Genomic DNA, 26,724 nt, shown 5'->3' with positions numbered 1-26,724 from the left:
AGTACTTATGCATCCAATGTTCTGAAATAGTTAATAAACTTTTTAGTTATTAAAAATTTTGTATATGCTGAAAAAGAAAATACATTTCATTAAATTTATCAAGAAGATAACTTCTTATGAAGCAATGCAGAATTTTTAAATTTGCATGATTTTGCTGTCAGATGTATTGGATAGCATTTAGTTCATCAGAGAATAGAAATTTTTAAAAATGAATTTGTGAAATAAAAAGCATTACTACAGAGAACTGTCACTGAAATATTCTCCTCAGGCTTGTTGCTTAGTGAACCGTTATAAAATAAACAAGAAGAATCAATACTTTAGCATGCAATTGCCTAACTCAGTGTTAAATATATTTGACCTTTGAATGGGATCTCTGGATTATCTCCATATAATGAAGACTATTATTGCTATTATGTGTGTATGTGTGTGTATGTTACATTATACATGTAATGCTTTGCCTATTGTACAGTTATAAAAATAGAAATATATACACATAAACAAAAGAAATATCTCAAGTATAAATTAAATATATGAAGTATAGAAATTTCATCTCCTTGAAAAGTATTTTCTACTAGCAAAAAAGTCAAATGAAATGCTGCTATATAATTTTAAAAAAAGAAATAAACGCTGCTACAACTTTCCTTGTGTACCACACTCCCAGTATCTAGTACATTCTGGCTTTTCCCAATCCAAAGTCTTTTAACAGCATTTATATTCCCATTTGCTTTTATTTAACCCATACCACAGCTTCTAAACTGAATATATCATTTCCTCCTGAGAACTCTGAGCGCTTACCTAGCCTAAGAGGAAACCTATGAATTTATATAACTTTCTGGGGCAGCCATGAAGTAGATGGGCTGGAACCCAGGTAATATTCCCTTCCACTTCCTTATTTTCTGCATCCTCTCATAAACATGAGATACAAGCGAGGATCCCATTATTGTAAATGTTGAACTGGGCTTGATTCCCAGGTTCTCCATTTTACAATTCCAGAACCCATTATGATGATGCTTTTGCTTTCATTGATCGCCATCTTTGTATATAATTTTGCTGGCTTTTGCCAAAAAGAAACAGTTCATAGAGAGATACTTAAATGGAAACACTGAAAAATAATGATCCAGCTATGCGAACACACTATATTCCCTTTAAAAGCAAGATTTTACGTACAAGCAGGCATTCGTGACCTTTTTCCGAGTGGCATATGAAGGATATTCCTGAATCTCAATTTTTCCTCCAGGTAACCCAGGATTCAGTGTTTACATAGTCATTCTCCAGTATTTCTGTGCAAGCTAATAAATAATATTTCAGTTTAAAAATTCAGCTTTCAATGAATATGTAATTTTAAAACTCCTAAGAGTGAATACTCTTATCCACAGAAGTTGGGTAATTATAATAGTGGAAGTGCCAAAAACGGAGATTCATAAGGTCAAATATGGGCAGTGTCTTTTCAGCCTGTGACAGGGTAAGATCCTGCCCTAGCACAGAACTCTCTGGACTCCGCAGCAGATGTGTCTCTGGAAAGAGCATGCATTAGGCTGTCTCAGCTTTAAAATGTTAGGCATTTACACTTTCAACCTCTTCCCCTGGTTCTGAACCCAGACTTAGTTGGGAACCAGTTCAACGACTATCATGTGCTTATATTTATAGCTATGCCTATAAGGAAAAATACAAGAAATCAGTCAATATAGCGCAGTACATTTTTTTTATAATTTACTTTCAGGAATTCACTTTCGTGTTCCACATCCCTGCTCACTTTGAAGAAATTTCTTCTATGAATAACTGAAGTCCATCTCAAAATATCCTGTTTTTCTGAAAGTTGTATTATACTCGGTAGTTCTTTCTGTTCTTTCTCATTCTTTTAATGTTTCATCTGAGTCTGTGTCCAGTCTTACCTCTTTTGAATGTAAAACTAAAAGGTGAGGGTAGAGCACTTGCTTAGCATGAATGAGACTGGGTTCAATCCCCACAAACAACAAATGAAACAGAAACTACCCACGAGTGTTGCCCTGTGCATTTAAACTCTTGATGTTCTTATGATGTAATCCCCTAAATTCTTTCAGAAGTAAAATATCACTAAAATCTAAAACAAAAAGAGGGAGCTCTCTGAGAAGGCTCAATGTAGTAGTTAATGCCAAAACTTTTAGAGATAACAGTGAGCTGTTTTCTCCCTTGGATGAGATGGGGGCAGAGAGATAAACTAAATGACCCCTTGATGATCCCACAGCTCTACGATTTTGTGATAATCTTGGCTTCTAGCATCTCATTTCCACCACATGCTAAAATCTAATCTGCCCTAGAATACAAATATTTAGCAAATAAAATCCTTTTAATGCAGAAATATTCTGCTTGTTTCTTGGAAGTAATTTTCTTAACAATTGCTTACACTTACATACAAGGCAGTCCATTTCAAATCATTAAATCCAAAGACAATCATGGAAGAGAAATTAGTAGAGATATTATATAATAAGCATAATCGTTCTTTAACTTTTGCTTCTTTGCTCCACATTAGAAATACTTCTATAGAGATGGTTAAAGAATTCATGAATTCTTCTATTTTTAAAACCCTACTTGGTTTTTCTACATTGTGATTGTTTCTATTTAAACAGAAGAGCTTTGTTAACATCAGTGAGTATTTTACTTGCAGATTAGCTACCTTGCCTAGGAGGGCTGCCATAGAGTGAACTGCATCCAACAATCCTGTCTGGGGAGGATTAGCAGTAGTTAGATTAAGCAATCTTCCAGTTTGCCATGTAATCCACTAGTACTGGTTTTGTGCACTAAGCTGATGATGATATTTAGAAGCAAAACAATCAGGTTATTAGTTTGCATTACTTTTAATCAGCTATTTTTGTACTCACTGAAATTTAGAAATAATTTCTATATGAAAATAAAATACATAATAGAAGTCTCATGTCAGATTGAAGACTTCCTTGACTATAGATTCAGGTGCCAATATTATTATTGTTGTTGTTTATAGCATTACTATAATGAGAATGTGATAAAAGTGTTCCTAAAAACTACCATCCTGAGCTAGTCCTGGCAAAGCTTTACATGTTTTATTGTTACAGAATTATCACTACGGTTCTCTGAAATTTTACTAAAATAAAAATGGTGAGTTATGCATATATTCTGGGTCTCTCCACTATAGTGACTTCGACTCTCTGTGAATGTTTTTGCAATGAGTTGTTCAGCATTTGGCTGATTATTTTTTTGTTGTTATTTGGTCCAACTGCAGTTTGGATGATATAGAATGAGCATAGAAAACCATAGCATTAATCTTGGACTGTAAAAGCCCTATTTGTATTGTGACACAAATATAAATGTAAAGCAAGCAGAAAAAGATGCTCTGTAAGCTCTTTTCTGAGCTCAGTATTGTTAGAAAATATTTAACTCTTATGTTGTTTGGTAACTTTTCCATTGTATGTACTGTAAACGCAAAAAGAATTTCTCTGGGGTGAAATAATGATTCTGAAGTTCATAATGAATTATTTTTTATCAAAAGTGTGTTAGCTATCTAGGTAAATAAATGTGCGTGTTGACTTTAACACAATTAATAAGGGCCATGAAATATGGAATTAATATTCAATGCATAGATCTACAAATATTTGATATAAGGTATAGAAAGGTGAAAATACATAAGAACATTAATATTCCTCTCTTAAGTAAATATATGACTTTTGACTTGAATAGTGAATTTATATACCTAAAAAACAGCAGCATTTGGTTTTGTTAAATATAAGCAATGACTACAACAAACGTAATGTAAGCCCCACTGTATTCAAAACTAGAAATCATTTTTATGTAATAATTGTAATTGGAATAGAATTGTCACTATCAATAACATGTGTGTGCTTATTATAGCACTTAGAGAAAAAACTGATATGAACTACTGCAGCCAAACCATCATTGATCATTAATGACATTCTTTTAAGTAACAGATTAACACTGGATGATTCCTCAGGCAAGTATGATTGGAGACTACACTGGAAACAGTTTCCAGTTGATGATTTTACACAGCTACACTTGTATATATCAATCAAGCAGATGCCCCAGTTTGTCAAGATTTTCTTTCTGACATCAAAACTGAGATGAGTTGAGATGCGTAAATTCCTGACCCTCCCCAGGTGTTTACCTTTGGGCGTAAGAGGGATTATAAACCCTGTTTTATTCATTCTGTTTCCCCAACTTCTAAAAGCAGAGCATAAAAGTTATCCCAAAAACTAACCCGGTACCGCCGTGCAATAAATGGGTAGTCTACAACTCTAGAAAAGACCCTTAAGGTTGGCGGGGCCCTCAGAGATCATGAATGATGGTCCCACACATTTGCTGACATCTACAGCAATGCTGAAACATCATAAATGGTAGGAATCTGCTGGCCTCCAAAATTCAGGCTAATCTAGTTGAAAGGAAGTTGTTAAATTTAGACATATGTGGCTTTCTGTAAATTCCACTTGTATCCTACATGTATGCTTGGGACTAATCAAATGCTGACTTCCCCTACAATGCCATGATAATCTCATTTCTTTCTAACAGTTTTTAATTCCCTCTGGGTGTTTCCTTTAATACCCTAGTAATTTTCTTCTGAGCATACTATGATTTTTTAATGTTTGACCAACGAAAGATAAAACACATTTAGCAATAGCTTCATTATAACACGATCTTTCTTTAACACAGAATTTGCTTTTGTGCCATTTATATCAGAGAAGTGCCTGAAATCTCCAAACGCCTAAGTATGTAATCCAAGTCCCCACTGTATCTAATCCATATACCCCACTGTATCTCTATGTGGTTGGGTCTTTTTCCTTTATGATTTGAACCTCCACAGTAAAATTTCACATTTATTTCTATGAAATGTATCTCATTAAATTTGCTCACTGCTGTGTAGGTTTTGAGAAACTGCTTCCCTCCCTCTTTTGAAATCAGATCCATAATCATGCCCCTCCTCAAATACAGAAGGAGCCTCAGCTTATTCATTGTCCCTATCACTGTGTCTGAAACAGAAGAGGCATCCTGCTATTTTCAAGAATCAAAACACTCAAAACTTGGAATTGGATGGCTATAGTTCTATTTTAAAACTTTGAAATAGGAATTATTTGTGCCTTATTTCATTACTTATATTACAATCAAAAACAGAACAAAGGAATATTCTTAGATGTGACTGTACAATACCCACTTAGCACCCTTCCAGATTACCTTCCTGTGGTTTTAAGTGACTTTCTGTGAGTTTCTAGAAAGATGATTTCCATCTCTCTGGAAAAACTCTGTGCAACACTTTTCCTGTGGAGGCTCAAACAGAGTGATATTTGAATTGGTTGTTGGAAAGGAAAGAGAGAGAGAAAAAAAAAGAGTATTGACAAAATAAGAGGAAGGCAGATCAGGGATGGGTTGAGAGAAGTAGGGTGGGAGAGAGGATTCCATTCAGTCCTTGAAGCCTCACCCCTGTTTCCAAATGGCTGGAGTCCCTTCCTTCCCTTTCTTTTTGCAGAGCCAAATTATTTGACCCTTTCACCCAACCCTTTTCCACTGGCATAGCATGACCTGTACTTCTCCCTCCGTGAGCCTCCTTAAGGAAATTTGTGCCAGAAGACAGCAGAACTTCAGCGGAGACAACTTCTGAAGACACATAGAAAGGCTAGTAACCACCTGTCACATTTAATAAAATCACAGTAATTAATTGAGATTAATCAAAACAACTATAGAAATACCAGCCTTGTTTCCTTGCCCCTGGGTTTCTATCGTTTCTGAGGCAGAAATGAAACATGGATACCAAGGGACAAGACTCCCGCCCGTCCTTGCAGGCATTCATAATGTGAGGCCTTCTTTCACTCTCCTTACTCATCCTCTCCTCCCTCCCAGCGGCTGCAGTCTGTCCTTCCCATCCCAAACAGCGTTCCCTCCCTCGTAAAGAAACTGACAATCTTATGGTTCTGTTCTCTTTCGCAGCCACCCGTGTTCCCGTTATTTCTGTTGCAGGGACTATAGTGTTCCTCAGTTACGCAAGAAAAACACACATTTACTCTCATCCTGAGATGCATTTTTTCTAATTGTTCTGCAGTTATACAGGCATTTTTAAATTTCATATTCCCTTGCTTGTATCATTACTATTCACCTGGATTTTCACAAGGCCAATTCGTATCCTTCAAGTCTCCACCAAGATTCAGGGTACTGCAAGAGGATTTCCCTGACTTGTTGTCTGAAACAACTAAACTGGGTCATTCCTTTGTCCACTACCCTGTTTATTTTTCTTAAAGCATCATTATTCCCTGGAATTAGAAGCATACTTTATTTACTTACTACATACTTTATTTACATACTACTGAAATATAAGCCCTCTAAGAACAAAGATTCTGTTTTGTTCATACTTTTGTTCCTACGGCCGGGAACAATGCCCCCATATAACAGTTTTTTTAATAAACATGTGCTCAGTGAATAAAGCAAAAATGAGTTATTTCCCAGGAATTGGGAAGAAGGTCACATAACCACAACAGCGATTTTTTAATTATAGTTTCCAACTTTCTTTTGCTTCAAAATTATGTGCCACTACATGGTAGAGCTTGTTTATTTTAAAGTAGCCTTGGTTTCAGTGTTGAAGTTATAATCAGAAGTGCTTTGATCTTCTAAAAATCGCTTTGCAGACAGCTTTAATAAAGTTTTTTTTAAAAATTCACAATCCTCCCAACAGAGAAAACTAATACTGAGCTTTTAGTATGTTTAGAACCTTTGCAAACCCTTCTATCTTTTCCAGAGATTTCTCTTTCAAATTCTCATGCTGCCGAATCCTTTTAATCTGTTCTCTGAACTTTTAAAAATCTGTTCTCAGAAATTTGCCATATTTCCATGATTTTTTCAGACCTATCCCCACCATAGCTTTTAAATTGTATGTTTATAATGTTGGAAGATTCGTTTTGCTTCTTCCTGGCCAACCAGTTCCCCTTAGAAGTCTGGAATTGATTTATCTTGCCCTTTTTCATTTTCTCAAATTTTCTGACAATAAAATTGCCATCAACACAAGTCAGTGATCTATCTGATGTCCTGAGGTTAGCTGAAAATGAATTCCAAGCTGATGAAGACAGCATCATAAAACGCTTGTTTCATTGTCTTAAAACTTGATCCCACCACTATAGATACACCATGAGAACTAAAGTAATGCATAAATCCTCAAGACTTTCCAGTGATTCACTTAGTGATTATTGTAGACCAATTTTGTGCTTGAGATTGAGGTATTCATGATACCAAAACAAAAGCAAAAAGCAAACTCTCAGGTAAGGCACACCTGTTGATTCTTTTGCAAATACTTATTGGCCATCTGCTGTATGCCGGGTACCATGATAGACACATAAACAGGGCGGAAACATAATGTCAACAATACAGACACACTCGGGTTTAAATATACTACACATGAGTTTATAGAATGCTGAATCATTTCCCTCATCTATAAACTGAAGGTAATAACACCCATCTAAAGAACCATAATAGGTTGAGAAAAGTAAAATATTCCATGTATTGGTGATGCAATATGAGCAAAGTAAATTCCCTTTTCTCAAAAAATCTGAAGTATAATAAATAATATACAAAAATTTAATTTCTATGATTACTGGACAATCAAATATACATGGCAAAATGTGGTGCTCTCATACAGATGCTCTTTGATTTATACTAGGGTCACATCCCCATAAATCCATAATAAGTGAAACTGTCATAAGTCAAAAATGCTTTTTTTTTTTCCTTTAGTTTTTTTGACACAGGGCTTTTTGACATTATTAACCCAGGTTGGCCTTCAACTCACAGCAGTCCTCCTGCCTTAGCCTCCCAAGTGGTGAAATATCAAGAGTGTGCCACCACACTGGGCTCAAAAATTATTTACTATGCATCTAACCTAGCAAGTATTACAGTCTTGCAACCCCACACACTGCGTGGAGTGTGGTTGTTAACCTTGGTGACCACGTGGCTGACCAGGAAGCACTGCTGCTGCCCAGTGTCACAAGACAGAATCAGACTGCATACTGGTAGCCCAGGAAATGGTCAAATTTCAAAGTAGAGATTCTTTTGGGTGCATACCATTTGTTACCATCATAATAGCAAAAGATCAAAGCATCCTAAATAGACCGTTGGAAGTCAGAAATATCTGTAGTATGAGTGTGTATGAGAAATGAGTAGGTTTTTTGTGGCCTGTGACCCCTAATGGTAGTCTGGGTGTCTGCAGAGTAATGACATACTCAACGGACATTAAGCCTGTGAACAAAGAGACATCTTCTAAAGTCACTTTCTTTCCTACCCCGAAATCATGGAATCTTCTCCCAGAGGTAAAATGTTGACCTCCCGAAACTTCATGTTAGTATTAGTCACTTAAATTCTCCTTGAAGATTTTAGAAATGAATAAGCGGGTTAATTTCTGTGCATTAAACAGGGTTGCTCTAGATATGAGCCCTAATTTTTACAAGTTATTTTATAAAGATTGAAATTGACTACCCACCGTGTAAAAATTACAAGTTTATCCTTTGTCTGCATTTGAAATTAGTGAAGCTTCTTGGCCCAGAAATAAGTAAAAATTTGACAACTCTGGAAATGTTTGCATGTTTTCCTCTGTACAAACTGACTTCGTAAGACGGAAGACTCTGGGGTTTCTGGTTTCTTGGGCACTGGAGGCTAAAAGTGGAAAATACAAACAGTGACTAACACATTAGTCATAATAAGCAGCTGTTTCCTAACAGAACAAGAAACAACATGCTTCAAACGCTGCAGTAGGAAGGACAAAATAAAAAAAACATGTTGTCTGGGAGAGGGCTTTCACAGAGAACCCAATGAAAGGCACAAAAGTTAAAGAATTTTTAGTACTATACAGCTGCCCATGAAGTTACTTTAATTACTTTTTGTCTTCTTTAATAAATGTTGAATGGGTGAGACACCTACCCAAAGTCTTCAGAAATTGCTAAAGGCTGAGAGGCTGAGATTATTTTCTAGGTGTCCCCTAGAGGGCAGCAGTCGCCCAAAACACAGGAGAGGATTTGTAAGGAGTCTGCTTTCCAGCTCAACCCTTTCTTCAGACCCTGTGCACACAATTCTTTTACTAGCAAGTTGACAGTGACATATTTATTTCTGAGTACCTAACTTTAAAAACCACAAAATATTAGAAAACAACATGATGTGAAGTTTATTTTAGGAAGACTGGAAAAAATTGTACACAGTGTATACTTCTTTATTTGTGTGTGTGTATATATATATATATACAATACACACAATATTCATGTAGCCTAGTTGGCCTTTTTAATGTATTTTTATGTATTTTTTATGTATTTGAGGCTAAAGAATGGTGTAGGAAAAGGTGGCAATATGTATAAAGTCAAGGAAAGCAATGTTTTTTCCTGAGTTGGAAACGGAAACAATTTATATGTACTACCAAGTACCATTTATTCACTTGAGAGTTTCCTAATGTGTAAAAGCCATTATGTTTGATACTACGGTAATGTATGGGACAAAGAAACTACTTCAGGGAACTTATAATTTAGAAATCAGTTAAATTACTGGACATAGGGAGAGATGACAGTAATTCCAAACTTGGGAAGTCTGATAAAAATATAAACTAAAGAGAACTTTTGTTTTGGAGGAACACAGGTCTGCAATCTTTTTCCTGTTCCTATGGAACATGTGACTTCATATTTGGAAGGTGATAAGGAGTACAGGAAGTTTCCTGAGAGACAAAGGAAGATCCTGAGTTTGCGCTTTTGGAACGCTGAGGTTTTCTCTTTTAGTTAATGTTGCTGTTTAAATATTTCATTCTGCTCAGAGTCATTTTTATGCAAAGGATGCAACTTTCAAAACAGCCTTTTTTGCAAGGTTGTCCTAAAAGCATCCTGTAATACCTGTGAATTTATCTTTCAGGATCTCTTTTATTGTATTTGTATTATTTGCTGATTAAACTTCTTTATTCACTTTAATATTATAAAATTGGGAGCAGTATGCAAACCTGAAATATGCGAAGAGAAAGATTATGTCCGAATTATAACTCAGTCGATATTCACTGAGCTACTTGGGTTGCTGTATGGAGCAGAGGACAAGGAAAACTGTTTATCCCTACAGCAAGGAGTGGCTTTGCAAACATTCCTGTGATAACTTTTTGTCCAATCGAGTGGTGTGATTTGTCTGTGTGATCATTTGTTTATTCAGTTTGTTCTGACTGGAAATTATATATATATTCGCAATACTTCTTGGGAAAACTTTACCAACACATCTGTAGCTGTGGTCTATATTAAAATCAAAACTTTACTGAGATGTTAAGAAATGGACATCAAACCCAAACAACATGACTAGTGATTACTTACAGTGGTCTCATTTTAAATTAGGAGTGACACATTTGCTTGAAACATTAAAACTGGTAAATGTTTTAAGTGCCGTGGCTTTGAAGAGTTGAAGTTGTAGAACTACAGTGTTGTCAACATATAGATGATGCAGAGCTGGGTATTTAGCTCAGTGACCTAAGCGCCTGCTTGGCAAGTACAAAGTTGTGAGTTCGATCCCTGGTACATAAAAGAAAAAAAATACAGATGATGCTTATGAAACCAGAAATGATTCAAGAAAGGGACACAGTTGCAACACCTCTACCAGGAGCCATCACATTTTGAAAGACTGTTTTTGCTTGCCTTGGATTGACCTAGTCAGCTGTTATTCCCAGGGTTATGATGCTTCATTTTAAGGTTTTTACAAAAAAAAAAAAAAACAGAAGCCTTTAAATACTTCTCAAATGAAGAGCTTCTTTAGATGAAAATAGAAAATTATGACTAAAAAAGATCTAGACATTTACATTTATTTTGTATGGAAAAATGCTGTGTAATTTTCTTCTGCTTCTTAAGGGGTGGAAATTTTTCTTAAAAGGCAAAAAAAGTACAATTTGCATACTTTAGGTATCCAAGCCAATCTGGACTCTATAAATACCCCCAATATAAATTTGCATTTGCAGTTTGAGATGAGCTTCTAAGTGGTTAATGTTAAATCTCTGTTCCTCTTGCCTCTACCATTTCTATACACTTATTTAAAACAATTAATATAATCATTGTGCATATTTTGATATAACTATCCTAGGATAAGGCCTCTTTTTGAGAATGGTTGAGAATGGTTATTTTGGAGGTCACAGTAGCCAAGTGAGTTTAATTCTGGTTCCAACAAAGAACTGTAGATTGCTCATTGCATATAAGCTTTTCAATCTGCAGATCTTTCCTAACTTGTGGTTCATTTTGATAATTTCTATTCACAAAGTCCTACAATTGAATTTTAGGTGCAAAAATATTTTTAAAACATTATAAATGCTCACTATAGTTAATAAAAATGCCAGAATATATTAATAGAATAATAATCTAACTTGCATAAAATTTATAGATTGTAAAAGCACTTTCTGATGTACAGCAATGCATTTGAACTTCATAACAATCCTGGATGGGTGTGATTAAATTCACCTCTCAGAACTGGACAGCTTGATGGATTTTCCCAAGGTCACGTAGTCAGAAAATTGCTAAACTAGTTCCCAGGCAAGCTTTCTTACTCTGAATCCAGATCTAAGTGGCATTCTAGTGAGGCTGTACATCCTACATTGTCATATGCATTTGATTATAAATAGCAGGCTACTTATATGGTGTTGCAAAATATTTCCAGCAGCGCTGCTGTTGTGTGTGTGCCAGGCCAGGCCCTAGTGTACAGGTACAGTTACCCCCTCCTCTTTTAGAGGAGCAGGGCTGCACAGTGTATCCACAGGTACACAGTAACCAGAGGAGCCAGGTCCAAGGGTGTTCAGCTCCTGAACCACACTGCCTACCCAGGAAGACACTTCTTTCTAATACCACTGTTAGTTTAGAGCAGACTTTCCTCCTCTAAATGTTCTATTTAAAAATCCTATTGGACATCATTTCTATCCGGCTGTCTCATTTTGGAAATATTCATGAGACAGACTTAATTGTATTCATGAGAGGGATTTATATTGCATTCGTACCATATATCTACTGTGTTTACTGAATGCAAGGTTTTGATTAAATGCAAGGTTTTCTTTTGATGATGCTGTGGGCTCCCTGTTCTGAGTGTGATTTGTATGGCAATTCATACTGAAAGAATGATCAATATGTGCCGTGCATATGTGCAGAGCACCATGTCCCATGAACTTCAAAAGACCAACTGGAGTCACACAGTAAGACAGGGCCCTTTGAGAATGACCTCACACTCTCTTTGGTTGAAGAGTTTGCTTGAGTAAAGCTTGGGACAGTGTTGGTGATGCTGTTATCCACCTCCCAAACCCAAGTCCATAAAAAGTTACAAATGGACGAGCATGATGGCGCATGCCTATTATCCAAGCACTGGGGAGGCCAAGGCAGAAGGACTGTCATGAGTTCAAGGCCAGCTGGGGCTACATAGTGAGTTCAAGGCCAGCCTGAACTATGCAGCAAGGCCTTGTTTCAAAAAATATAGTTATAAAAAGTTAAGAGATAAGAGGAGAAGATTTTGTACAGCACAACAATCCTGCTGGTCAGGATGTGATGGAACATCTTCCTCAAGTGATAACCCACTCAAGGATATCAACAGGGGTAAGCAGTGGAGTGACAGCCAAAAGATAACACACTTACTGGCCTCCAAAGGGAGTGCCCAAGCTGCCAGTGTGTCCACAGAAAATGCAATCCAATTATAATTATAAGTTCTTTATGATTTAAGACTATGCTTGTCCATACATAAGAGAACATCAGATACTGTAAGTAGGATACAAAAGGAATATAATTTAAACCCTTCCAGTATAAACATTCAGTCCAACCAAATATTTGGTGGGTACTATAAATACGATTTTTGGGTGGGGACAAAACAGTCACTTATTTTACAACATGTTATGATGCATGCAGACTGTTATGCAGGTTCTCTAAGAGGGTATTTTGTTCGTGTGAGTAGCTTATTTACAACTAGCAAAAACCACATGTCTGACTACAGACGTCAGATCTGTTGTATTACTTACATGAACATAATATTTGATTAAATTTACCAGCATAATCAACAAGGAGTCTGGTTGGCACATTCACTGCATTCTATGGCAAGTCTAGGGAAGCATTGTTTAATTAGATTTTTCACTTAGTACTTATCAGAGTATAAGAAATGCCATCATAGCTTTTTGCACATGGTAATGAAATCATTGGTGTATTACCAAGATTAAATCACACAGGAATGTCTACCTTCTGTTTCCCTTCCTGCTAAAATTATCAAGCGCCTTACAGTACCACCTGTGATGATAGGCAGGATACGCAAAATTTCAAAGCTTCGCACACCTTCATGTTAGAACTAATTGGTATTTAGTCTACTATAATTTTGGCATTTTAGAGCCTAATAACTAATTCTTAAAACATTAATACATCTACTTATAATGAATGTTCAATATGTGCAGTGCATATGTTGTTTTACTTATAAATCTAAGTTAATCATCAAAGAAATTCTTTGAAGTTTCTTTCCATTAGACAGATGTGAAAATTGAGGCACAGGACAAATAGTGACAAAGGTAGGATTCAGTCTTCATGCTGATTCATTCCCAAACTCATCTAGTTTAATTCACTTAGTTTGTAATTACTGAAATTGGCGCAGAGAGGTGAACTGCTTTTCCAAAGCACACACAACTGGAAATTGGCAGAGACAACACTGGCACTCAGGTTTCCTGACATCTACTTGTTATCTTAATTGCTGTGAGCCATCATTATAGACCTGAGCCCTTCCATCCTTTTTTTTCTTGCTTTCTCTTTGTTTCAGCGTGTAACAGCCGGTCTGAGAGACATGTAAGCAATATCCATTAGCACTACTGCCTGTGATGTGTAGAGCAATCACATTTTTAATGCACTCGATGTCTAAGTCTTTGCTTGTCTGCATAGCTTTTAAAGTGATTTGGAGTACATCTATTGCTCACTTGGCAATCAACGTTTGGCAATCAAATGGTAGAGTTAGACATCTGTGGATTTTTGCTTTCTCTCATGTCCCTGGAAACTTTCCCCAGAGAATACCATACTATAAGTTCCTATATGACAGCAAGGACCATGACTGTTTTAAAAGAGCCTTTCACTCAAAACAGCACAGACCTGACTTGCCTTCCTGCACTTTAAATGCTCAAGGAAGCATGATTATCACATTGGGTGTTGAATGTCATCAATTGTTTATTGGTGTCTATTAGGATGATCATATGGCTTTCTTTTTTTACTAACTGGTGGTTCGCATTCTTATCTTTGAATGTTAAGTCAACCCTGACTTCCTGACTATTCAGTCTTGGGGTAGTTCCCTTGTATAAATGGCCCATATGATATGCTAGTACTTTCCTTAGTATTTGAGGACTGTATTTATGACACTCATCAAATTTTGTCTTGAGTGGCCTGGGCTTCATGATGTGAAATGTGAACACATGCACATTTATGTATATGAAAAGCTGTTGAACCTAAGACGTGTACAAAGGGTAGTATGTAAACTACCCTATTTGAGTCCATTTTTAAAAAAAAACACTGGGTTCACTCTGGCCTCAAGCCCAACTCATTAGCATGGTACTAGCTTAGGGATCTACATAATTTTCATTCCTGTACCTTGAACTAGGTACACATAAGACTTTTAATTTCCTCCAACCACCATATTCTTTCTTACTGTCAAAACTTTGCTAGCACTGTTCCTTCAGAATGGAATGACTCTTTTCCATCTTTCCCTACCTGTAAGAATTCTTTTCATCCCTTTAGACTTAGAATAAACAATGTTCCTAGGGCTCCAGATGTAGCTCAGTGGGCACCTGCTTGCTCTGCATATATATAAGTCCCTCGGTTCTACTCCCAGAATGGGGATGAAGGAGTGTCTTTAAGAGACAATTCCTGAAGATTCTGCAACCTTTCCAACCACAGGCAGAATGAATTATACCTTCTTGGTACTGTCATTGAACTTCACACACAGTGCTGGGCTACACTGAACAGATGTGAATGGGTTTTTCTGTCCTTTCTCTTAACCTAACAGTGCTTCTCAATCTCCTCATCTTTGGTATTTGAGGCTAGAAGTACTCAACAGAGGTATTTGGCAAATATTTATTGAAGAATAAATGCTTCTTTCTATACAAAGTCAGGGGAAGAGAAAGATTATAATATGATAAAATTATCCTTATTTTATTAAATGAATGGATACTCCAAAAAATGATGTAGAGAGATACTGAATTGTATAAAATTAATGCAAAAGTTGTTTTTAAAAGAGTAAGTATTTCATTTATTTGCTCATAATTTTACAATCTAGAATACCGCTCTTATCATAGACTAATCAGACCGGAGTGCATGGGAGATTTAAATAAAGAGTGAAGAGATTCGTTTTTATGGCTGCAGGAGGGGCAAAACCCTCTAGCAGAACCTGAGATTCTCTGGGGGATGAGATAAAGAACTTCTCTGGGCAGCCCACATTTATTTAGTTACAAAGGAAGGGGATACTGAGGAAAACTCTGGAGCTGAGCAGCATCTTGGGAGCCAGTTCAAAGATTTCCCCAAGTAGTAAATCATGCTAGTTAGGAGAACTGTCTTACCTGCACGTTGACATTCACTGCAGGAGTGTGGAGCCTGATGCTACAGTGTCTATCTAGTTAATCGAGGTTGAAGCCAAGCATCCTCAGGTGTGGCTTTATCCCATACTTTGAGGCATCATCACAGCATCCCAGGCTATGAAAGGCCTCAGCTGGACTAGGGATTCAAAGCTGTTTACTTACCTTGAATCTTCTGCCCATCTCCAGACAAAGAGCCCAGGCCTGCGACAGACTCACAAGAAAACATAGAAAAAGCCGACTGATTAATTTTAAATCCCTGCTCAGAGCCACTTCATAGTGGTCTCCATCACTCTGTGGAGACAGCTCAGTAGCACCACACGGGGTCAACTTTGAGGTACTCAGCTGGTGGACCCACTTCTAACGTAGTGCTAATGGCAAGTTGGTGCTGGCTGCCAGCTGGGATCTCAGCTGAAGCTATTTCCTCAGACTTGACTTGTTATCCACAAGACGATGCCGTATAGCTTGGTTAGACTTCTAAGAATGGCAGTCCCACTGTTCAACTTCTGAGCGGTGAATGGCTTACTCTACAGTGCAGAAACAAAAGCTGCCAGGTCTTCCTGGCAGGAAGGAGCAGGAGAAGGGCTGAGAGCTGACCTGCTTTCTTCTCAATTGTGGCTAAAAGAGGTCATTGGGCCAGCCTAAGGAGGAGCCCTACGAGAAAACAAATAGTAAGAGGCAGCGTTCAGTAGGAGCCACCAGAATAACTGTCTCCCACAGTAAGAGTGCTACCATATAACTTATAAAAATGAAGTCATTCTTATTTAAAACTCTGGTCTATCCTCCCTGGTGAGGGTGGATGTTGATGCATTATGAGATTTTCTTCAAACAAAAGTGTCCTGAAAAATCTATATTCATTTAACATTTTAATTCCAAGTTTTAGTGCTCAATGTGCTCAGTAGAACATGAGGCTTAATCAGTAGAACATGAGGCTTAATTCCAAGTCGTGCCTTGTAGACTCTATGCCCGCTTATAAAATTTTAAAGTCTTAGCTCCTCTCACTTGTGTGATATTATGATCCTTTTAAAGCTAAAATCTGTCCAGTTTCCTTTGCAAGAAGGGTGGTTTGGAAGCTTTGGGTTTGTAGAAGAAATGAAAAATTTAACATTTTTTATACTGGAAAAATTTTTAGAAAATGTAGTGTTCCATTAACATTCTTTATAACAATACTGTGCTCACAACTAAATTTTTCAGGCTTCAACCTTGTGTATACAATAATGCAATCAATTTTTTGTGATATTCTACTTTTATAGTCTTGACTTTGCTACCTCCTGCACTTTGGCATTAGATTTTTTTGTTTCCTGGACTGTTTTTAACCACATGTCCTGAGGACCCAATTACTGACTTTTTAATCTGATTAGCAGTGGGGTTCTGTATCTGTTCTGGCAAATCACAGATAAACATGCTCACAAGTGCTGTCTGCTCACAGTAAGTCTTTCCACTTTCAACAGTGTTGTATAGTGAGTTTGAGTTCGATTTAGGCTTAGAATTTTAATCCTTAAACATCCCTTTCTAGGAATGTGATCTTGCCCAAGTGACTCAACCTCTCCATAACTTGGCTTTCCTATCTATGTAGTGGGCATGATGAAAATATCACACAGGAGGATTAGACAAACAAAGCATGCAAAACACTAAACACAGTGTCATTCAATACACGTATTACATTGTTGCCATTACTACTGTTGAAAATGTGTATGCACACTCTCATCCATTCCTAAGTAGGTTACCTCCAAAGACCTTTATTTTCTCCTCTATTTAGTCACTTGAATCTGCCATCTAACATTTTCAGTATCATTTTAGTATTTGACTCAGGTTGAAAAAAAGGAGGAATTGAGGCTAATTCCTAAGGCTTCCTGTAGTACTGTTTAGGAGTGGGAGCAGTTGAAATCACACAGAGTATCATAAACCTAGTAACAAATGAGGCTCTCAGCAGACTTTTGTAGAATACCGGGTAACATTAGTTCAGTGTGCCAGTTGAGAAAATTGACTAAAAATTAATGCAAATTTAGCAAAATATTTAAATGGAAGATACTAGTAGCCCTAGTAGCATAGACTTAATTTTCATGATTGTGACACATTCTTTTTCAAGTTGTAAGTAAGGCTGGTGCACCTATGAGTTCCTATTTGCATTCAAACTGGGCCCTTCTGTCACTGACACATTAGAACTCACAAATTTAGGCTGAAAGAATGCTTCCTAATCCTGAGTCACCTGTTCTCTGCTCCCCTAATTACAGAGCTTTATAATCAGCATTGCTTATAAACGTGAGACTGACAATTCAAATGGACACATTTGTGCTACGTAAAGATAGATCACAATTATCTGGGACTTGGGTAATCAGGAAAGATAATTGTTGAATAATTGACCAAGGTGGCCCATATATCTGCCCAGGTGGGGGGAAACATCTCTGTTGCATGTTTGGCTTGACTAACCCATTTGTACACTATTTTTGTACTATTTACAAAATATGTTCGGTAGAATATTATAAATTGATGAAAGTATTTTACACTCACAAAATGGTTGACTTTATCAAATAAGTGTGAGAAGATTAAAAGAATAGTATTTCTCCTTTTAAGTGATAATTTATTCTTACATTTAAGTGCCCAAATCTTGCAATAAGACATACTTGCAATAAGATCTTGCAATAAGACATACTACTTTCCTTAAGAAGCTGATAAAATAGAAAGTATGTTCTGAACTTAACCATGTATTTAAAAAATAAAAGACTGGTTCCCACCATCATCAGAGTGTCTCAGGGCTGGTCCAACACAAAATATCTTGGGAATTTCTACTTGTCTTATTTATCTTACTTCATTCTATTTAGTATTAAATTCAACATTTGGATAACTAAAAATGATTTTGACCACTTTACTTCCATCCAATTTTCCTTCCTTTATTTTTTTTTTACCCTTTCCAACCCAGACAGGTTGCCAGATTGAACAAATAAAAATATAGGCACCAGTGACATTTCAATTTTAAGCAAATAGTGAATTCTAAGTATGCACCACATACGCATGGGATATCTGAATATAATTGAGTGTCCTGTATTATCTGGAAACATTAAGCCAAAGTCAAATGAGCTACCAATAACTAATTAATTAAACTGTCAGCTTAATTTCCTAATAAGTACATAGGAAGAATTCATTCCAGCCTTGTAGAATAAGTTTTAAATTTTTTTCATAATAAAAGTGTGACGCTCCTTTTGTGACAGCTTGATCTTCTATCTTTTTATAATTCAAAAAATACATAGTATAAGCCCAAGCATATGCCACACGCTCATAATTCCACTGCTATAATCCCAGCAAGAGTCAACAGTTTGAGTCCAGCTACGCAATTCAGTAATTTAATGAGACTTTATCTCAGAATTTAAAAAGAAAGGCAGAGGATGTAACCCGGTTTGTCACTGGGTTCAGTCTGAGCTCATCTGGAGCTCAAGTCTGCCCCACATTCTTCATTCCAGTCAGATAGTTGGAGCACTTTCATTTAACAGGTGAAGAAGCTGGGCCTCAAAAAAGCACCCAGGAGAATTTTCCCACAAGGTGCTGAGGCTTGAGTGTCACTGTCTAACTCTCAGTGGCCTGGACTCATGCTCACATTGTCTGTTCTTCACTGTATTTGGTAGGACAAAAAAATACCAAGTCGAAACAAAAAACAGAAAACATAATGGATGTAGTCAGCCACACTTACCATTTTAATTGATTCAATCACAGTAAAATGAAATACATTAAAATAAACATAAGGCTTAAATTATACTGGTTATGACTTAGTTTGTTTTGACAAGGCACCGACTGCGCTGTCTCCTAGACTGTCAGTCCCTGTCCCTCGAATAGAATATAAGAACACACATTTAAAGAAAATCCCAGACCGATTTTCATATACCTGTGTTTCTCTTTAAACTATTATTCTGAAAAAATAGGCACCTCAAATATTTTATAAAAATAAAAATAAAGCCACAATAATGTTTGTAAGAGCGACAGTTGTGGTAGGTCCTTCTATGAAAAACAGAGCATTATACTCATAGTACACAGTGTACTATGATGCCTAAGTTCTAACCTCACCCATGTTGGCCATGTATTTAAATCAATTTTCATAACTCAATCTGCTAACTCAGTCTGTATTTTTCTGCATGTCTTTCCTCTCTTATCTCATCAGTCAGACATTGCTGGCGCAAAGTGAAATCATTATAGCAGTCTGCTTGTTTCATTAGGAAGTGGAACAATAGTTTAATGTTTTAAGGAAATAGCAAGGAATGAACTAAATGCTGTGTTGACTTTTCCCCCAAATCATGTGATTTTTCTGAATTGGTGTGGTGACAGGTTATCAGTCACAGATGGCTAATCCATGAGTGTTGGTTGCGTTAAAGATCATGCAAGCCCTAAAGTTCTAGCATCATAAACATCAGTTCCATTCATCTCTATTCAATCTTTAGCTTACCTGAGGTTTTTAAAAATATAAAATGTTAAGAAGTATTTGATCTCTAATCTTGACTTGACCTTTCTGATCCCTGGCTTCCTCTTCCATAAAATAGGGATGGTAGTGACACCTCCTCCATAAAAATCACTGTGCAGAGTTAGTATAAAAGCATTCAGCATCACACCTGATACATTATACTAAATGTTAGGCAGTACTATTACAAATTCAAAAGCCAGATGGTGATCTCAGTTTTTGTTCTTATTCATGCATACTAGCACCTTATCTGTTTATAACACTTTAATCTTTATGAAACATTTTCTTGATCTCCAAGTGCCTCCTCCTGTGTGATCAATGTTGGCAATGATTAGAGTACAAATGGAGGATAGTCTTCCTTTAGAATTGCACCTGTCTCTAAGTCAGGTAGAAGGTCTGTATATATGAGTGATTCGAGAAAATTTTAACTAAGGAGTCCTGTAAAAGTTTTATCACCTATCATTCCAGATTAAATATCATTTATCAAAGATATTTGTGATCAGACATGTTTCAGGTCTGGGGGCTTGGGGATTTTGGAATGTTTGCATACTAATAAAATTTGTTATCTTGGAGATGGGATTCAAATCTAAACAATAAATCAATTTATGTTTAATAGGTCTCATATATGTTCAATAGCCAGAAGGTAATTTTATATAACATCTTATAGGTAACATTATATAACATTTACATACAAATAATTTTGTACATAAAACAAAGTTTGATGGTATGGGATTTTCCTCTTGTGACATCCTGTCAAGCACTTTAAAATTTTTAGGAATTGAAGTACTTTGAATTTTGGGGTTTGGAATCCTCACCCTACATTAGAACTACTTATTCTAGCGTTTCCTGTCAATGCTATTCAAAGCACCGTGAGTGAAGACCTAACTTCGCCAAAACTTAAGGCTCCTCTAAGACTGACGCCATGATAGGCAATGAGATTTGGCCCTGATCCTAGGAGTTACTGGCTCATGTTCACAAGCTATAGTGTTATCTGCTTTCAAATTTAGTCATTAAGAGTGTAACTTACATCATTCACATGGGATGTAACTAGCTACTTGTCCATAAAATAGAGTTTACCTGGTGATAACCTGAGGTCACGTGAAAGAATAAACGTAAACATCTATGCAGTTAAGGAGACACTCTGAGTTGTGTGCATGGAGACAGATGTGGTCCTTTGCATGCTTAGGTTAGAAACTATTATGAAATGACAAGTGATGCTAACTGAATAAAAGCCTCATGATTTAGCACTTTCCTGTGAAGGACTCAGGTTTCCTTCCAGAGCACTGGGATTTCTAAATACTTATATTTTTCTTGGAGTTATATCTACATACAAGTTAGTATACTGTAAACTAAATTACTTAAGAATATTTACTTCCACATAGTCAGAGCATCAGGTAAAATTCTGCGTTAGTCAGACTCCTAGTTCCCCATCTGTTAATAGACAATAAGTCATTTGATCTCTGGGGAAACAGATTCTCTTCTCTCAAGACAGTCATAAGAATTGACACGTATATTAAAGATGTTCAGTAACAAGAAGATCTATGAATACAGGTGAAATCATTTTTCCAAAATGAGCTATGTATTTGTAGTCTACTTATTTTTCTAGCTCACTTCTATAGATGGGATTAAAACCAGCACTTACAAGCCAGTGACAGAGCAAAGAAGTCAACACTCAAATATTTAACTTTCTACCTCACAGAATTCTTTCGAAGCTAATATATAAGATGCTTGCAGACAGTTAGGGCAGCAGAGTGAGCTGCAGGAATGACACAGATCCTGTGTGGCTAATAGTTGGCACTTCCAAGTCAAGTGATACCCGGTGCTGCACAACATTTCAAGTAGCCTCAGAATAAAACCCATTTTCACACTTACCAATATGTACAGAACTTTACATTTTACAAGACATTTTCCACTCACATTATTTCTCATCATTTTCAGCAACTTTGTTGAAAGTTGTTATTCCTGTCTCAAGCTGATATATGGAATGTTGTGCTGCTGTGAGTTACGGAACTGGAACAGAACTACGTGACTAACTAGTGGACAGCCAGAATACAGTTTTGTTTTCTTTCCCATTGTACTAACTTCTCTCTTTAATGTGTGCTCATTTTTTTAATTTGGGGAAGATATCTTATTGTTTTATTTGTTTAATAAAGAGAAGCAAGTGTTATACGAATTTTCATTCAAGGAGGATAGCCTTTACATGCTATGACACATAGATGTGATTTATTTTTAATTAGGGAAGGCTGAAGTTCTATATTAATACCATTTGTACTATGAAGATTGAATGATCATATTAGTTTGTTCCTGAGATAAATGTTCCTTTAAATACAGATACCTTTTTTCCTAGAACAGTATCATATTTTTACCTTTAAAAAGTCAAAACTACCAACTGACCATTAAAGTCTTGTATTTTTCTCTTTTCTGGCAGTATGAGGTAGTTTTCCAGTCTGTATATGCCTTAACAAAGCCAGACAGATGACCATAAAGACCATTTGCTGCCCTCTCTTATGCATGCTGAGCTAGGCCAGTGGAACACCATTTTGGCAGGAGAATTTTGACAGGAAGAAGGATGTAGTTAGAATAGCAGAGCTTGCAAAATCACATTTTTACCAAACTTCTTCTGCCCCAACAGAAAGCATAATGAATTAATCCATATGGAAAGGACTTTATGTCAACATACACGATAACTCTGTTATGCTATATGAAACAGCATCTTTTGGTACATTTTCAGTACATAGACTTCATTTATTGGTGCCCAATGAAATAGAAGCTATAATATAAAAAAGTTCTGCCTTCATAGAACAATAAAAAGTATAGTATCTAATGCTTCTGTTTTTAAAAGAGTACTCATGGAAATTTCAATATTAGGTTCACTAAGTGACCCTGAGTATTCATTTCTTTAAAATAAAATCCCAAATGATGCTTTAAAAAGAAGTTTATCATAGAAACTAGATCAGGATCAATGATGATACACACTGGGCCACAAACCCAAGATTGAGAATCAACTTGCACTTGTAGCTTTTAGCAAAAGCCCTGGCTTTCAATGGACTCGATAGCCCAAGCACCTCTTATTTCCCTCAGACCATTGGGCAGAAAATAGGAGCCTCAAAGTTCTCCAGAACTATCATGACATTTGTGATAAGTTCACTGGAATCAAAACTCCACACAGCTCAGCCACTTAGACTGGAAGATTTTTTACTTTTACTCAAAGAGAAACCTGTGAAGACATGACTTTATGCTGGCTGTGGTAGTTGGGCAAAAAGCGGTTATTGATGGTAGGCTATTCCATATGGTTGACATAGCAACAACATGAGTGCTGGGGAAATGCCCCTCAAATAGAATGCCGGCCCTCAATTTGCCCCAGCTACACTGACTAGAAGCTCCTTGGAGAATTATTTCCTCTGATAGGAGAGCTAGAAAGTGTTTGCAGAGATACAGGGGTCCCAGAAGGTCATTTTGGTTTCTACTCATCAATACTTACTGAAGACCACCAGAATGGATCACTATTTCCCCTCAATTATCACCCAGCCAATGGGTCCCTGCTGTCCAGATATTGCTAAGAGGGAGAACCATGCCCCAGTTCTTCTGGAAACCTGGCCTCCAACGTGATTTGGGCAAAGAAGTCACTGAACTACTGCTTAAGTACATTCCAGAAGCCTGTCTTTAGAATCCAGAGTATCCAGAACTGTGAGCAGCACATCAAATACATCACCTGCTATTTTATTTTAGGGTAACCCAAAATGGTTGGCCATGTGAAAGCTGCCCTGTTAACTCTAGAAATTAACAGAAATCAACAATGATCTTAATAGACCACTTTCCAAACACACTTCGGGCCATGGATGAGTTTATTTCCTTGTCCCTGGGAGTGCTTATCCATGAAATTTCTCTGTAACACTTGAAATTCCTCATCCTGGATAATAATCTCTGAATAGCCAACAATAGCATATAATTCAAGATCCCAGGTAGTTGACCAGCCAAAAACACGCCTTAGGTTAGGCCAAGTGGTTCCCACCTGGTGTCCCAAGTCCTGTGCCTGCGCACAAGGCAGGCCGGGGTTGCCCACGTGGGATCCTTTACATTGGTTTGGAGCCACTGCAGAAAAGAGACTCTTGTCTACAGAAGTACTTCCATACCCAAGAATGTTTTCCATAAAACAGCAGAAAGAATACAATAGTCACTGAGTTGAAAATGAGTTAACTTAAGATATGTAATTTCCAATTTGCAAAGTGTGACCTCAGCATGTGTAAAATAAAGTCTAAAAACTCAATTTAAAAAAAACCTATAAAACAGGAAAAAGGCCTGAACACATTGCTCAGCAAAGAGGTTATAAGGATGGCAAATAATTCAACAAAAAAATGTCCAACTATGAAGAGTGAGGGATGTGGCTCCATGGAAGAGCCCCTTCCTGAACCTGTAAGGCCCTGGGTTCAGTCCCCAGCACTAGAAAGAAAAGCTCAGTACTATTATCCATTAGGGCAAAATAAGTTAAATATAGTGGGCTGTGGTGGGCTACCTACTCAACTACGAGAACTAAGATTCTGTAAAATAGGGGTTTTTGGAAAATAGAGTAATAATACCAAATGCAAGATCTCTCACAAGTTATTGGTGCGGATGTAAAAGGTACAGTCTCTTCAAAAAACAGATCAATAGTCTATTTAGAATACAGCTTAGCAATTGAATTCCTGGACATTCATGCCAAAGAAAAAGCACATGTTCAAATAAAAACCTATACACAAATGTTTTTGAATGATGGCAAAATATTAGAAAGTACTCAAATATCATTCTGTGGATAAATAAACAAAATCTGGCCCATCTATACAATAAAAATTTACTCAGCAATAAAAAGGAATGAACTATTAGTAGATGTAACATCCTGATTGAATCTCAAGCCCATTATGCTTAGTTTTTTTTAATTAATCTCAAAATATTATTCACTCTCTGTTCCCATTAATGTAGCAGACTCAAAATGATAAAACCTTAGAAACAGAACAGATTAATGTTTGGGAGAATGCAAAAACAAAGGGATATCATGATGGGGTTTTTGTGGTTATAGAACAGTCCTGTACATAGATTATGGACTTTTTATAATCCAATGATTTTGGTAAAATATTTATCATAAATAAAAAGTTTTAAAAACCATTTGTATGCAAAACAAGAACGTGATTTTTGTTTGTTTTTAGGTTCTGATGATTGAACTCGGGGCTGAGACCCTGAGCCACATTCCCAACCCTGTTTTTGTTTTAAGATAGAATCTCAGTAAATTGCTCAGGTTCGGTGGAATTTGATCCTTTCTCACTGTACTAGAATACAGGCAGGTGCTAACACAGTAGGCTACCACCGTATTTAAAGACAAAATAACTGCTTTTCATGCAATAATTGTGTGTAAGTACCAGTTTTGCTATTGGTTTTATTAGCAAGCAGCAAGTTTAGCAAGGAGGATTATTTTATAATAAAAACAGCACAAATACAATCATGGCTTTGATTCCTGGAGTAACTTGTTTATGTGCCTTCTCTCCCCTTTCTTGTTGGCAAAATACACCTTGCTGCATTTTCTGCAACTTTCCCAAAATGAGAGGTGTTATAAACTTTGCGTTGCATAGCACCATGTGGTAATGTTTTCTCAGATCATCGCCCTTGCTTGGAGGGAATTCACAGAAAATGATCTGTCTTTTGATATTTTGATTGTTGTTGATACAAATTTATTTTACTGAAAGTCCCTTCCTCATTTTCTCTCAGATTGGTGCATTCAAAAAGGTAAGAGTAATTCAAAGATGACTAATTCATCTCTACACCCTTCTTTAGAAGTCTTTTGGACGCCTGTGTGCACTAGTGCCCCCTAGCAGGGAAGGGCAGGGGCTGCAGGTTATAGCTGACCAATGGAGGTCCTCTATGGGTGTCTTCTGCTTCCAGCCGCTGCCTGTGAAGAGAAGCACACCATTTAACTTTTTAATATATAAAAGAGGCTGTGGAAGAAACTGGGGAAAGATGGGGATGATAAAATAAGGCTTTGCAGAGAACAAGCTAGGTGCAAATACAGCTGTCAAAGTTTAAGAAAATTAGCTTTGCGTGACAGCAGTTCTCTCATTTATACAGCGGTCAATAATATATACATTTCCTTCATGGATTAGGAGTCAATGAGAAAAAAAGGCTTTCACCCACTTACCTGTGTGCCTGCCACATTTGGAGTCTGTGTTACACGTTGATTCCCATTTCATTCGAGGTGGTGTCCTATTTCTTAGCGCCCATGGAAGTTTTAAGAGAAACGCCTTGCAATGAAGAGGACTGGTTGCTAGAAGACAACAGGGTAGGGTTAATTAACTTTTCTCAAGAAAGGTGATCCTGAAAAGAATGTATATTGATTAAGCCTTTCAAAATGGAATCATTTTTAAATACACTATGGAAAGTCAGTTTAGGTCCAAGTAAATGATCACGCGTTGTGTATCTGTCTTGAATTCTTAGACACTCATATTTGACTTTGTGCTACTTTTTCTTCCTAGTGTCAAAGAGTAGGACCTTGATAATGCTGTTTCTCATGACAGTATCATGACACTGGCTTAAACAGAACAGTTGTTCATGATACCTTTTCTCGTTTTTAAAAAATGGAATTTCTGGGGCATTCAGAAAAGGTCTGAAGGGAAGCCTTTGCCATAGGTATCACACACAATGGAGGAGGATTAGAAATAGCCTATGGAGTGAAATTTATCTGGAATTCTGTAAAAGGAGGGTA

General features: G+C 36.8%; 1 long non-coding RNA gene across 1 annotated transcript in view; it reads left to right on the top strand.

Annotated features, from left to right (window-relative positions):
- LOC134473844 (uncharacterized) overlaps nt 1-21,918 on the top strand; it is a 43,356-nt gene extending 21,438 nt beyond the window's left edge. The window contains exon 4 of the long non-coding RNA XR_010044305.1: nt 1,721-21,918. This is a non-coding gene — a long non-coding RNA (uncharacterized LOC134473844). The remainder of the gene's footprint in view (nt 1-1,720) is intronic.
- Nucleotides 21,919-26,724: the final 4,806 nt, after the last annotated feature.

Source organism: Cavia porcellus, unplaced genomic scaffold, assembly GCF_034190915.1.
Source record: "Cavia porcellus strain 051 isolate PalLab524CR breed Dunkin Hartley unplaced genomic scaffold, mCavPor4.1 scaffold_28, whole genome shotgun sequence".
NCBI lineage: Eukaryota > Metazoa > Chordata > Mammalia > Rodentia > Caviidae > Cavia > Cavia porcellus.
The sequence above is the reverse complement of the archived record's forward strand: the minus strand, read 5'-3'. Positions and strand labels throughout refer to the sequence as shown.